Here is a 15854-nt window from a genome sequence, read left to right as displayed (position 1 = left end):
GCCATTAATTTCTTGGGAACTTTTCCTTCTCATCTGCTTGTTTCTGATAATATAATATTCCTAAGAGCAAAGCCCACCCTTTGAAGAGGTTGCACCCAAAACAGCTGACTCTCTAAGAGACTTCTGGTCCTCAAAAATATCATCATTTCTAAAACTAAGCTGGAATTTAGTACAGATCGGACTATGGTTAATTATTTATAGCACTAAATTTAGATATAAAGATATAAAGCAGTCCTGAATCTCACACGATAATTACAGGAGCATTTCCAAATTTCACTCACAGACTGGCACTGGTCGTCACACTGTTGAAAAGACTATTCATTCCCCATTGAATTGTCTTGGTACCTTTGTCAAAAATTGACCATTAATATGCTAGAATTTCTGGACTCAATTCTTATTCTATTGATCTGTATATCAATCTTTATGACAGTAAAACACTGTTTTCATTATTACAGCTTCATAGTAAATTTGGAAACCAGGAAAATGAGTCCTCCAAATTTGCTCTTCTTCTTCAGGATTGTTTTGGTGATTCTGGGTCCCTTGCACTTCCAGGCGAATTTTAGGATCATCTTGTTAATTTCTTCAAAAACAGATTGTTGGGATTTTTATACAAATTCTGTTTAATCTGTATATTATTTAGAGAGTATTACCATTTTAACAATATGAAATCTTCCAATTCATGAACATAGAATGTCATTCCATTTGTTTAGGTCTAATTTAATTTTTTTCAATGTCTTACGGTCTTTAGAATATAAGTTTTCTACCTTTTTTCTTAAATTATTCCTAAGTATTTTATTTTTTCTGATCTGTGATAAATGCAATTTTTCTTAATTTCACTTTTGGATTGTTCATTGTTGGTGCACAGAAACACAACTGATTTTGTATATTGATCTTATATCTGAAAGCCTTGCTGAACTTATTAGCTCTACTAGGTTTTTTTTTCACTGATTCCTTAGGATTTTCTAAATATAAGATCATGTCATTTGCACATAAAAATACTTTTACTTCCACTCTCACATAGATGGCTTTTATTTATTTTTCTTGCCCAATTGCCCTGGCTAGAACAATGGTGAATAGAAGTGAGGAGAACCAACATCCTTGTCTTATTCTTGATCTTAGATACAAAAACATTCAGTTTTCACCACTAAGTATCATGTTAGTTTTTCACAGGTGGACTTTACAGACTGAGAAAGTTCCTTTCCAGTCCTAGTTTGTTGAGTATTTTTATCATGAAAGGGTGATGAGTTTTGTCAAATGCTTCTTCTGATTAAGATGATCCCGTGGTTTTTGTCCTTTATTCTATTGATATGATGCAGTCCCTCAATTGATTTTCAGTAAACTCATCTTGCAGTCCTGGGATAAATCTCACCTGATCATGGGTATTTTTATATGTTACTAGATTTGATTTGTTGATTTTATTGAGGATTTGAATCTACATTCATAAAAAATAATTTGTTTGAGTTTTCTTTTTTTCCTAATGTCTTATCTGGTTTTAGGATCAGGGCAATACTGGCCTCATAGCATGAGTTGGGAAATGATCCTCTTTTGTTTTTTGGAATAGCTTGTGAAGAAATTATACTAATTCTTCCTTAAATATTTGGTCATATTTTGTTCTTCAAGTTTTTCTATTTTTACAGTTTTAAACATGCAACTCTGATAGCATGCCCAATGGGAGGATATAAATGTCCACTCTTTCACTCTGTAAACCTGAAATTAATCTATGGCATTTATGATCCACAACCCTATTGTCAAAGTTTGAGTTAGTCACAGGAAAAAGAAGTCCCCGAATTCGTCCTTAAAAAGTTTTCCAAGTTAAAAAGAGAGAGAGAGACAGTAGGGAAACATTTATCTCGGGCATGAACTGTTTCTCCTGTACCCCCAGTTCTCTTCCATTTAGCGACCCTCCCCAACGCAGGGCTCCGAGCCTCGTGCGCAGGAATCTGGTAGGTGACACTGGGGATGACTGTGGCATCCTCCCGCTTCCGTCAGCATCTGGAGAGGGAGGGGGTTGGGCCAAGAGGGTCTCCAGGGGCGGGGCGGAGGAGGAGAGAATGCAAAACAGTGCCTCATCCCTGGAACCTACCGAGCAGCAACGCCCCTCGCTATAAATTCAGAGCTGCCGCGTCGCGGACGATTCCAGCGCGCTCGTCAGCCCAGGGCCCCAGGCAGTGGTGGCAGGCACGGCGAGCATCTGTTTCGGGCTGGGACGGCGACTGATGGGGAGCAGCCCGAGCGAACCCCGGGAGTGAGGGCGCACCGCCGGGACGCGGAAGACGCGGGCGGAAGCCCCGCACTAGCGCTGCCAACTCGCTGTCCGACGTGAGCTCAGGGCCCCGGGCGCGGGTAAGTCGACCAGGACTGCCCAGGCAGATTCGGGGGCCGCGGGGCGGGGCTGGTCAGTTTCCTGTCAAGGTGTCCTCACCGCGGGTGCTGTGCTGGTGGGCTCCCGGGGACGAAGGAGAGAGAGAGCTCAGTTCCGGTCGGCGCCCACCGGGAACTGGCTGCCTTTCCCCAAATCAGGTGAGGGGCGCCTGGGTTGCAGGGAACAATTTGAGATTGCTCGCTGCGTGCCCCCAAAAGGTCATTTTGATTTGACCAGACTCTTTCGAGTACAAGCCAGAAATCTGCAGAAATGGGATCCAACCAAATAAACTTTCTTCCCGAGGCTTTTAGCTAACTCTTGTCCTTTAACCGTGTCCTGAGTAAGAAGCCGGTAGAACTCCGCGGGGCGTCCATTTAAAAGTTACACTACTCCGAAGGTGAAGTTAAGAGTGTCCCACCCTCCCCCTCTGCTTCCCAGGAAACGCCCAGCATGGCTCTTCTTCCCCTCACCCCTCCCCTCAAACCCTGTGTGTCCTTGGTACTGTGCGCCGCCCCCACCAGGGACAAACTGTCCCACCTTCAGGTGTCCCCAGGTGCCCTCTGATTCATCAGATTGGTGAGGGGGAGAAGCTGGGGTGTCTCGACACCCCAATCTCCATAGCCCTGGTCAGTCCACATTTGTAACTGAGGCGCGATTTTAAGAGAAGCTTCTGGTTGGCCCCTTCCCTCCACACCACCTATCTAGCACCCCATTCTCCAATTCTCTTAACTGTGCAGCCCAGTCTCTCTACAGCGCCAGCCTGCTACTTCTCCCCAAGACCTCAGCGAGTCTTTCCCAAAGTGTCTCCTGCCCCATCGTCTTTGGGCACCCAGTAGAAACCCCGTTATTGTATCCATCTAGGGCTTCTTTACCTAATCTTTGTTTTCTGGCGGTGTATCAGAATCCCACTACTGGAGCCCTCCGAGCCTCCTCTTCTCAGTAAAAGTTTGGGTGCTCATTTTCCCCTGGGATCAAATTTGGGAGTTGGCTATATTTATGTCTAGTGTCATTCAGAGAAGAGAAAGTAACAGTGAAGGATGCAAGAAATCTGGCACACACTGTTCTGTTTTATAACTTTGTTGAGCAACTTGTTTCTCCTATTAGGTACCTCATCCCCAACATGATTCTCTTGATAGACACCATCTGAGTGGCCTGGGTCCCCGGGTGTTTATTTCCTTTAGCATTAGCTATAACCCTTTTGTAAGTCTTCTGGAAGAAACTGCCTGCTCCCCTGCCTCCTGTAGTGTTTCCCTAGCTCTAAAGGCCCCACCTAGGTCATCTGTCTCAGGCTGTGGTGGATTCTGCCACCCTCCTGGCAGACAGTGCAGGGGCAGGGAAGCACAGGAAGCCGGCGAATGGAGAGACCCACTTAACTGGCTGCTTGCTTTCAGGAGAGTTATTTCACAACCCTGAACCTCAGGTCCCTGACCATAAGGTTCCCTCCAGTGATAAAATTCCTTGATTCCTTTTGTTTCCTATTTATTTGCTTAAAAAATAGTAGTCTAAAATAATTACCCTTTTGCCCATGCTTAGGACCCTCAAAACTCTCTAAATAACTCTCCTGGTATATTACCTATTCTGGAAAACCATTAGGTTTCCAGCGCTGGCTCCAAAAGTCCATCCCTCCTGATAATGGCTGGCAGTTCCCATAACGTGGTGTAAAGCTCAGGGAGTGTACCCTAAGTTGCCAGGTCTCAGCATTTGCTAAAGTTTCACATTTATGAGTGTCGAGTCTGTCATCTACTCTGTCTCCCCCTTTTTTTCCTGACTTCCTTGTTCTTTGTGGCCATCCCGAAGCCTCGATTCCTGGTTCGGCTCTTCTTTGATCTTAAACTGAATCACTTGCCCCATCATCCAACTCAGAAGAAACCTAGTGTTCTTCTACTGGTTCCACTGATGCCAAAGAAAGAATTACCTTCCTTGAGATTTATAAAATGTCTTTCAGTCACTACATCGCTTTGCCAATGCTCCCCATCTCAAGAGTTCTGAGCTTAAATCTTTACTGTCATTCTCTAACCCTGGTTGTGTTAAAAAAAAAAAAAAAAAAAAAAGCAAACTTACGGATTGTTCAGGTTTCTTGCCGTGTGTGTGTGTGTGTGTGTGTGTGTGTGTGTGTGTGTTCTAGTTTGAGGTAAGAAGTGTGTGGGTGTGGGGGTGTGTGTGCATTTTTTGGTCTGTTGCTGCTGCTTATTACTGTTGTTGTTACTATCACTAATAATTTGCCCAATTCGAGAGGGAAAATAAATGAAAGAAAATTTAATCTGCTACTTAACAAAAGCCCAGGTAAAATACTTAGCTGAGAGGCATTTAAAACTAAGAGTTTAATCATATGGTGAATATCTCCATGTCCTTTTCAAACAGATAACGGACTTGCTATGTTTTGTTTTCAAATTTGTTACAGGGACCTAGACCAGTCCCATAATGCTTGCATGTTTTGGCTGCCTGATGCAGGCTCCCAGCCTCTGGCCCCACACTCATTAGTTTACCTAGTGCTTTGCCTTACTCAGTCATGACTGGGCTATGCCAGAGAGTCTCCCAAGTAAGCTAGCAAATTAGGAATTTTACTTAGCTGTTGGACGTAAATCCAAGTGTTGTGAGGGTTAGAAAGCTGTCCTGAAGACACACTGTGGCAATAAACAAATATAGAGCCAGACCAGCAAACTATGACAAAGCAGTCAAGGCCAGGTTAGGAATGCTCTTCTCCCAGGTTATCTAGTAAACCGGGTAAATCACCTATTAAATTCATTACCACTGGAAAGTGCTATTATTTTTCTTCAAATTATGTCTAAGGGTTCCCTTACAAAACTGCCTAAAGTCATTGGATTACATGGTTTGTGTATCTTGTCATGTAGGTACTTATTAAAATAGTATGCCATAGTTCCCATAAGTAAAAGTAAGTTTTGTCCCATTTCTAGCCTAAATTTAGCTATTATTTTGTATTTTATTCATTATGTGAATTTTAGCTACCAAAATTCAACTTTTTGATAGCTTAATACATAAAACCATCTTAAATCAAGTAGTCCGTTAGGGATTTAAAGTACTATTTAACTGAACTGGCAAATGACCACCATTATCCTCTTAAAGCTCTAAAACACATCCAAAATAAATGACATCAAAAAAAGAAAAAAAAAGCTATAAATTTGCCAAATGTTTTATTAGTCAGTGATAATTTTAATGATATTTGACAAGTGGAAATAGAAAACAAAAGTTTATATCTAGAACAGTGATAGAAATGGAAATAAGTGAATCTTGATATTAGTAGTTGTATTAACATTAAAAGTTTTGCTGATTTTTGATTCCTTCTCTTCATAGCATATGGTCACAAGGGAAGAAGATTCCATTGAGTATTAAAAACAAAATCATCTTTCAAATATTTTACTAACATAGAATTCACTACATGCTGTAAATATTGTATGACTGCTATATTTTACGTTATTCTTATAGCTCAGTTTAAAAGAGATTTTATTTGTCTGGTTCCTAAATAGGTGCATCATTCAAATGTCTTAAGTGGAAATAAATGTCTAGAATTTGCAAATGATCATTAGAGTTTCCTTCATAGATCTAAGAGTATTTTAAATTGTGTTGCTAGTATCACATTTAATTATTTTTCTAACATTTACTAGTTTAGAAAATGGGTGAAGAAATGGGTATGCTTTGTTTTTCCTAATCACATTGAGCCTTCATATTCAAAGTCCTAGGTCTAAATGTCCTTAAAATTTAAAATTATAGATTAATAATCCTTCAGTTGGGGTGAAATTTTATGTGATTTCTTGTTCCTTTTATACACATATAAGCTGTTTTATTCTTCACCAAATTATGTTAAAACTTATTTAGATCAGTGGATTTAATACTTTGGTTAACTTCAGAGTAGGAATATTGGAGTCAAATACATGTTTGTGTACTATTAAAGAGAGTTTATGATTGCTAATTTGCTCTCTAAGATGTCTTTAGCTATTTACCAATTAATATTAATCAAAGCTCCTCTTATCCAACTTGGGAAATAAAGAATTATATGTAGAAGATACTTACAGAGGGAATACTATGGATCTGAGTGATGTTAGATCCTTACGAACACATGAAAGTATAAAAATGGTCTTGGCCCTAGAGAGATGTTGGTCAAACTGAGTATATATTTGGCTATGAGTCTCTCCAAACATCTTAGTGCCACTGGGGTGGAAAGCCATTTAAAAATAAGCCTCCTTCTGTCCTACCTTTCAGAGCAGGTAGAACGTGTGCTGGGGTCACACTGTTTGATTTCAGCCACTTCCATAATATCTACCACAACTTTCCCTTCCTTATGGGAGTATACCTCCTTTGATACTATGAACCACATCCAATTCATCTTTGTATTCTATTACTGAATACTCCACACATCACTTTCTTGCCTGTTTGTTGTCTGTTTGTTTTCAGCTAAAGCTATGGAAAATATATTTTTCAGATCCCTATAGTTTAGAAGAGATATATTAGAGAGAAACCATTTGTCTAATCTCATTTGAGTAGAGTATCCTATTATACACAATAAAATGGCTTGAAATTGATGCTTTATTCTTAGTAACTGGGGAATTATTAATACTGTTTTTTTAGTCTAAAACAATAATGGCAAGGGGGAAAGTAGAGAATAGAGTAAGAAATGGAGAAACAAAATAGAAGTTGAAATAGCAAATCAGTGGTTCTTTAGGCAATAGGGAAAAGGCAAGGCAAGCATATTACAATCACTTGGGATTTTAAATCTGTACATATTGTCTACACTTCCCTTATTCCCATTTTCCCTACTGAGAACCACTGTATTATAAATTAGAAGCAACCATCCACCATTGTCTCAGGTGTTAAGGCAAAGACCAGCCTTGTGGGCAACACGTGGGAACTTGTGAGAAATGCAGATTTTCTGACTCCACCCAGACCCATTGAAATCTGCATTTTTAACAAAAACCCCAAGTGATTCAAATGCAAAATGAAGTTAGAGAAGTCCAAGTGTGCATACAGCACCCAGGACTTGTTAGGAATAATTGCCTAGAGGTTATATTGGCTTTTTAATAAATTAACATTTTTACATAAAGCTAACATTTATTGAGCACATATAATAATATGCCAGACACAATGTTCAGCCTTTAATATTGTTTTTATATAATCCTCACAACATCCCTATGAAATAATCACTGCTTTATCCTCATTTTATAGGCTGGGATACTGAGTAATAACAAGATAAGAAACTCACCCAAATGTGGTAACTGGTAGAGTCAAGATTGAAACACAGGAATTTTGATTCCTGTCCTCTTACCTGCCACGCCGCACTGTCTGCTCTACACTACACTGCCTGCTTTTTAAGGCCAACTAATTATTTGAGAATTTATTTCACATTATCATTTGAAATCAAGTTCTGTTTCCCTCATAGAAAAAATAAGATCTATTCTATTTTAGTTGCAACATTTGCCTGTCATATTCACCTTTAAGTGAAATAATGGAGAATTCTAAAAATTCTTTCTTTAGTTGGGAAATAAATACTAAAATTATGAAAGCTCATTATTTAAAACTTAAGATTCAATATCTCTGTTTTTCTCATAACTTACCTATAATTTACTCATTTTATCTTTGAGTATTCTGATGCTATAAAAAATGTTTTCTCTTGAACAAGTCATTCCCTACGTATACAAACTATTAAGCCTTCCAACTCAAATTATATATCACTCTTTCAGCTTTTAATATAAACACTTATCTACAAGCATGGTTCACAAAACTAGTTGAATATAGTTACTTACTAGTCAGTTTGCAAGCAAATGGTGACTTATGTTAAGCCAGTGACTCCCCAGATGATTCAGTCTCTGAACGATTTCTCCCAGTGCATGTAGATTTTCTGAGAGCTGTCAGTTGGATTTGGCCAAAAGCCTGTTGTTCTGACAGGGGCTCATTGATGTTGGTCAAAAGACTGAAGTGAGTCTGGGTTCCCTGTGATCACGTTTGAGAGGAGAGGTGTGTCAACAGGACTGAGCAGCTATAATTTTCTCAGTGATAAAGGGACATCCTTGGGAGATGGAACTTCACCAGCTGCTTAGATCGAGAACTTTAAGCAGCCCTAACAGTACAGTGTCTAATTTGTAACTTAAGGCTTAGGACACAACCAACCCAGGCTGCCATAATGCCAAGAACCTGGGGCTTAGAGGGGCGGTAGTGCCCAGGTGACATCCTGCATGTAGCAGCAGAGTTCTTAAAGCTAATAAGTGATAAATGATACAGCAGTGACTGTCTTATGACCTTTTACAGTCCTGCTGGTCTCAATGAGCCCAAATATTTGTGACTGGGGCTGCATAGAATCTGCACCAGGTTTTTTCCTAAACAAATTGAATGAATGAATGAATGAATGACCTCACAGCATTTCTTCTAGTAAACTTTATACATTTATACTTTTATTATTCCCTTCACTTTTTGACCCAAACTCTTCTCAATATCCAATTAAATGTATTTTACATGCTTCTAAATCTGTGTAGTATGCTGCTAGAACAAGAATGTTCCATTAACCCAGCTTTAGTAATCTTTCCATTCAAATGATGTCACTTCACGTAAAACATGTTGTACCATGATGGATCCCAGCCCTTAACCTTCACACAGTTAATTGCTGCCACTTTATCAGGAATGGAAAAGAATCTGATGTGATTCCTACGTAATGATTTCTTGAATGTGTTGTGGCATTTGGTCTACTGAGTTAACAGAATACATTTTTGAGAGGAACACAAATCTATTCTTTTACATTTCTGTTAGGTTAAGCCATATGATGTGACATTATATAGCCATTTTTACATATTTAATAATATTTAATGGCAAGGAAAGATAATCACTATAGAGCAATATGAAAACACAAATCATGAGTGTGGTCCAGTGTGTGCGTGTGGGTGTTTAGATTACTGTCAAGTTGCCATTAAGGCCTTACTTGGGTCATTGGTATTCTAATGGAAACAGTTCTATTAGCACTGATTTGTGATTAAAATAACCGATATATTTTTTTAAATGTCTGCATCACTGTGAACCAGATAAGACTAGGAAAAATATATAACAAATCTTAGAAGCTTTTGAGGGTTATTAAGATCAAGGCTAAGATCAAAAGTGACTTTTTTCTTTCCTTTTTTTTGTATGTGCTTTCAGTTTGTCTCGGAATTACTACTACTTTCAATCTAACCCACTCTAGATTTCAGATCTTTAGACAACTGCCATTAACTGTGTAGAGAATGATAATTGGTAAATCTGATACTTTCTCTAATTTTTTTTTTCCTGAGGGACACTAGTGCCCTACAAGAATTTAGATAATTAATATCATGGTAGTATTTTTAAGAGAGAAATAATCTTATGGGAAATTTCTTTTGCTATAACAACAAAACCACTGAAATATAGGGATAAAAAGAGATTCTCTAAGGCCAAAATCCTTCCATATAACACCATTATAGTAAAGTTGGTATACACTGTGGTTTAAAAGGTAACCTACACCACACCTATAGTCTTCCTGAATAACTTTTCAGCTTTAATAATATTCTTACTGAAAAGTGTCCCCCAAATCCATAATGACAAATATTGCTTAATTTGGCTACATAAGAAAATTAAAATATCATATGGTAAAAAGGACCCATAAACAAAGTCAAAAGAGAAACAGGAACTTGAGAAAGCTACTTGCCACACATTACATGTAAAATGCCAGTTTCCTGAATAGAACGTGAGCTCTTTAACATGAGAAGCAATGAACAGCCCAACTAAGAAATAAGCAAAACCCAGGTGTGTGGGTGGTTCAGTCAGTTAAGGTTTGATTTCCACTCAGGAACGCTGACTGCACACACAGCCGCTTGGATTTCTCTCTCTCCCTTTCTCTTTGCTCCTCCCCGCTCTCCCATCTCTCAAAATAAATAAACTTAAAAAAAAATAAATAAGCAAAGGCCATTAATGGGCAAACTAGTAGAAGAGTAACTACATACAATAAGGAAACAACAACAACAGAAAAAGCTCAACCTCATTTATAACTAAAGAAATGCAAATCAGGACAAATATGTACTTTTCATTTATAAGACTGACAAAAAAAATTTAAGATTTGATAAAAGCCAGATTTGGGGTATCAAAAATTGGTATGGCCTTTGTACAGGACATTTTTAAGTATCTTTCGAAAACTTGGAGTATGCAGTTTGCTTTAACAATCACATTTGAAACTTTTCTACTGGTATACCACTTAAAAAATGCACACATATAAATAGAATCATTGACGCATGTTTTTAAGCAGCCAAAATGAGAAACTAAAAAAAGAAAACCTTAAGATCCATTAACAGGGGGCTGGTTAAATAAATTATCATGAATCAGTGCAATGAATACTGTGTAGTCATCAAAATAAACGAGGTAGATTTATGCATATATTACAGATCTAGCCATGTTAAGTTAAAAAAAAAACACACACAACAGAATAGTAGGAGGTGTAAAATGAAAACCCGTGGATATACACATCTGTATGCATGTGTATACATTTTTAAAAGACTTAAAAGGATACACGTGAAACTATTAGTAGTAAGTATCTCTAGGAAGTGGATCTAGAGAGACCATTACAGACAGCTAGGAGACACGTACTTTGATTTTACACTCCTTTGTAACTTGACATTTAAACCACATGTATGTATTACTACAATGAAAAATAAAAACAGAAATACAGAAAAAAGATCTCTTTTTAAGAAGATTTTTTAAATTATGGTAAAATAACACTCATATAGGTTTATATTAAAAAGGATCATTTATCAAAGTTTACCTGTAGATTCACAACGAAAAATCTAATCTATTATGATACTTCTTATACTAGGAGCTATGTCTACAGAAGTGTCTTAGAATAAGATTGCACTATTTTACCCAAAAACACGTTTTCTCCTTCTCCGGTGAGTATCTACAAGGGTATGAGGGAAGACGTCGACTACAACCAGGAAGAGGACGTAACCCCACGACAGACTGCCACTTAGTACGGCCTAACTCTACATAAGGAAAAATATATTCTTGATGTGGACCAGATGGTTTCATTCCCTTCAAAAACATTTTTAAGATGTAGTGTTAATACTTACTCTGTCAATTAAAAAATGAAAATCTGGCCATATTCAGTGAATCACATTAATCTTTTTGTCTTTCCAGATTTAATACATGGTAAATTGGTCTAAAATGGCCGAGTTTTCATCTGAATAAGACACTGAAGCCATCCTAGAAGTTCTACATCCAGGTAAGTGTCTTACACTTATAGCACGGTATTGGGCGGTTGTTTTCTCTAATGTGTCAATAGTGGAGGCAGCACAAGTCACATATATCATTGTCTAGTGACAGAAACAGAGGATGCAGAAAAAAATGAAATTCCACTCTTAATCTTATTCCTTATATGCAGCCTAAGAGCATATATTTATATGATTTTAAAGGTAAACCATGTTAGAATATTACCAAGATATTCATGTATTAATATAAACCATATGAGAGATCTGCAACCCCTCGGCAAGGATCTCCTTGTGGCCACGGATGGATTGCTCTGAAAGGTACTCTTCACACTATGTAGGGCTTTAAGAGAAACAGGAGATTGTATTCTCTCCTCAGCCACCCAATGGGGCTCTGTGAAGCACTCACTTCCAAAAGCCATGCCCAAAGACCATATGTCCAAAGAACATAAACCTTAAAACTTGACCTGCTCACCTTCAGAAAATCCAGATGTCTCTCAGTCTTATTTTCATGAAAGTTGCCCTTACTCCAGTAAGATATAGGGAAAAGGGCAATGTGGAGTTGGAGACAAGGTACCCTTTAATCCCCACATAGCCTAGCCCTCTGGTAGGTATGAATCATGCCGCTGGGCATTACAGTCAGAACCTGAGAGGGCAGCATGAGTAATCAGGGACTGCTCTGTCCATCCATTTCCTGTCACATGGCCCTGCCTGATATTTTTCATAAAAAGACTCCTGGATTTTCCAGATCAAAAGCCTTTTTTCTCCTGACAAAAACTCAGCTCAAGGAACAAGCCCTCAACTTCCTAAATTAACAGGGAAGACATCCCCTAGTCCCTCCAGGGAGAATGAAACGAGTAGCTTATCTCCTTCTGAATATCTTGGGATTATATTTTATCAAAGCAGAAGATAGATAGGATAAGTGGTGGGTGGGTAGACAAATGTTGATTTTATTCTTCTTTGTTTCATTGGCAAGGAGGAAACAGTTGCTAGAAGGCACTCCATGGTGGAGTTAGGAAACTATTGAGGACTGCTTTAATCTTGGTGACAAAAATGGGTACATTCTACAGAGTTCTGCCACTGGAAATCTTTAGGTTTTAGGGATTTTTCGTTTTGTTTTGTTTTGTTCTGTTTTTGTTTTTGAGGTACAAATAAGCTTAGAAAGCTGGGCTGTACATGTTTTCAGTAAAAATCCAGCTCTGGGAAAAGTACACTGAAATGTATGTCCTAATTAGAAAGGCACTAAGATAGGAAGCTTTATTTTACATCCTAAGAGTACTGAACAGAAGAAACTCTTTGTCCATAATATGCCATCAACCTTGTAACAGAAGAAGCAAGACAGTAATCCAGGGGAGTTCCTGATAGAAATTTCTATATAACAGCCTCCCTTCTCCTGTGTTTTGGAAGCCCCCGCTTTCTAACATTCACACATTTATAGCAAAATAAATATGATTTTTTTTGCTTACAAATAACAAAACAGTGGGGGGAAAAACCCTCCATAAAATTAACTTTTTCAAACTTTTAGTTTCAGATGAATAAGCAAAACATGCTTAATTCTAAGTTATTTTTTGTTTGCTAAAGAACTGATGCTATACCAATTTGGCCACTAACTGCCAAAACTTTGCTTTGGGTTTCCTGTAAAACAATCTCCAAGGCCCCATGCCATCCATGGGCACTATACTGAAATGCAAAAGGTGTGTTCAGAAGGACCTTCTGAACATTGCAATGTCTCTTTTACCAACTTACGACCAGAGAACTCTGATCTCTTATTGATTTAAACCAGTAATGTGTAAACAGCATTTCAGGGCTTGTTTTATAGGACCAAAAGAATTTAAGTTGAAATCTACTTAGGACAAATGGGGAAAACCAGGACATTTAAAAGAATCAATAAAGACCATATTCCGTGGCTTAAAATCTGTAGGCCTGCACTATCCAGTGTGGTATTCCTGTGTCATGTGTGGCTACTCAAGTGTAAATGTAAATTAACTATATAATACAATGACACTAAAAATTCAGTTCCTCAGTTGTCCTAGGCATATTTCAAGAATTCCAGTAGATACATGCAGGCAGTGGTTACTCTAGTGGACAGCACAGATTTACAACATTTCTATCATCATAGAAAGTTCTATTGGATAGTATTCTATTGATAGTACTAACAACACAGTGGACTCTTCCACTGCTACTTGGTAAGCAATTGTTATGCTCTTTTAAACTTATTTGGAAATTTTAAAGTATTTTTTAAATTCTAATTTTCTCAGTTGCAGGGTATCTGGTATATAGTTCTCGCAGTAACTTTCTCTTGTTCTTATTTATTTGTGTATTAAGATACATGGGATTAAGTATCTTATGTACTCTTCTAAAGTTAGAAGTTCTTGGTTTTCTTAAAAATCGTGAGAAGAGGTACATGTAATTATACTGAACTAATAATATACAGCTGTTGGGTTCTTTACCCGCATCATTGACAACTCCAAGTAAAGAAAACTAGAAAAGATGTAGGGTCATCTTAATGACCCATATTTTTTTTATTCTGTATATTCTGTGAGGTTTGTTTTTCCTGCAGCAATAGATATGTCTCATTTGTACTGACCTAACTACAGCTGACTTCACATATTTTAAGAAATTGGAGAGTCAAGAAAAATAAGTATTAGACCACTTATTTCTTTTCTTCTCTTTTTATAGAAATGTACAAGGTATTAGAAGTCCCTATTTTTATTTCCAAATTATATGTATCACAGAGAAGAGTAGTTTGTTTTCAGTTTTTAATTAATGTAACCACCCCATTATAGTATATTCTTAAAGTTCTTAGTCACCATTTTTCCACTAATATGATCCCATTATTAAAATGTCAGTCTCAATTACTTTCTAGAAACTTATACCTAGTAGTTCAATTACATTTGGTTCCTGGACTAATGATTGTGTGTTACACAAGGCAAAAAATTAAAAACAACTTTGTCTTTGAGTCATCGAAGCATCAAGGATTTGAAACAGCTATATAACTAACTGTGAGATAAGCATTTAAATATCCACACTATGTTCCCTTTACACATTTAATATTATTTTTCAATAAAAGCATATATAATAGAAATTTGCACCCAGTTTGGAATTATCAAGTATGAATCCTAGAGTCTTAGCAATGAAAAAAGGCAAAGTAAAGGGTAGCCATTTGAGGGGTGGTTCTTTCAATAAATAAACAAAAAAAGGTTTCTTTATAGAGTAACAGGTTTACTCCAAATAACCTATTATTTACAAGATATGTATAGAAACACTGTTCCTAAGCTTGAAAAAAAATAGAACTAGATATGCTTAGCACCTAACTGACTAGGTAGGAGACTCACATTTGGATTACTGTTACTATTTTTAATAATTAAAAGAGCTCAGGGGTGCCTGAGTGGCTCAGTCGGTTAAGCATCCAACTTCAGCTCAGGTCATGATCTCACAGCCCGTGAGTTCAAGCCCCACATTGGGCTTTGTCTGACAGCCCAGAGCCTGGAGCCTGCTTCAGATTCTGTGTCTCCCTCTCTCTCTGCCCTTCCCCCACTCACGTTCTGTCTCTCTCTCCTTGAAAAATAAATAAACATTAAAAAAGTTTTTTTTGTAGATAATAATAATTAAAAGAACTCAGAGAATTAGCATCTAAATGTAGAGGCTATTTTGCTGGCAGGGAGAACTTTTGATTAGTACCAAAAAATTGTCATCCTTCCCTTTCAACTAGTCATTCCTTTTAAGACTTTTAAGATTTAGAGGCACCTGGATGGTTCAGTCAGTGTCCAACTCTTGATTTTGGCTCAGGTCATGATCTCATGGGTTTGTGAGATTTAGCCCCATGTCAGGCTCTGTGCTGTGAGCATGGAGCCTGTTTGGGATTCTCTCTCTCCCTCCCTCTGTGCTCCTCCCTCCCTCGTTCTCTCTCTCTCTCTCTCTCTCTCTCAAAATAAATAAACATTTTTTTAAAAAGGCTTTTAACAAGATTTATACATATAGGAATTTTTTTTTTTAATTTCAGAAAGGTGTGGGATATCTTAGAAATGTAATAATAAAGCACAGACCTGGTAGAATGTAACCAGTTATCTGGGACTATGTCTTTGGCACCTTTCCAGAATTCAAACAAATGCTGGGGGCCCTGGGACAACAGGAACAATGTCATATTTCAAGCCCAAAATCCAATCAGGAGCAGCCTTCCTCCTCCTCTCATCCAGGCAAGGCCAAAATACTTCTATACACAGTATGGGTCACTACGGAAAGCAAACAGAGCTGCTGTAGATAAAACCAGGCAGTGGGTAAAGGCTGTC

At 37.8% G+C, this 15854-nt stretch overlaps 1 protein-coding gene across 3 annotated transcripts in view; it reads left to right on the top strand.

Moving 5' to 3' along the window:
* Window positions 1-2046: 2046 nt before the first annotated feature.
* AGTR1 (angiotensin II receptor type 1) overlaps window positions 2047-15854 on the top strand; it is a 43932-nt gene continuing 30124 nt past the window's right edge. The window contains exons 1-2 of one of the 3 annotated variants that reach the window (XR_009612101.3): window positions 2047-2343; window positions 11498-11582. The gene's annotated coding sequence lies outside the window, so the exon portion shown is untranslated. The remainder of the gene's footprint in view (window positions 2344-11497; window positions 11583-15854) is intronic. The other 2 variants (XM_060638903.3, XM_060638901.3) reach the window with 2 other exon arrangements.

The sequence above is a fragment of the Panthera onca genome, chromosome C2, assembly GCF_046562875.1.
Source record: "Panthera onca isolate mPanOnc1 chromosome C2, mPanOnc1 haplotype 2, whole genome shotgun sequence".
Taxonomy (NCBI): Eukaryota; Metazoa; Chordata; class Mammalia; order Carnivora; family Felidae; genus Panthera; species Panthera onca.
This window is presented reverse-complemented; position numbering and strand designations above follow the sequence as displayed.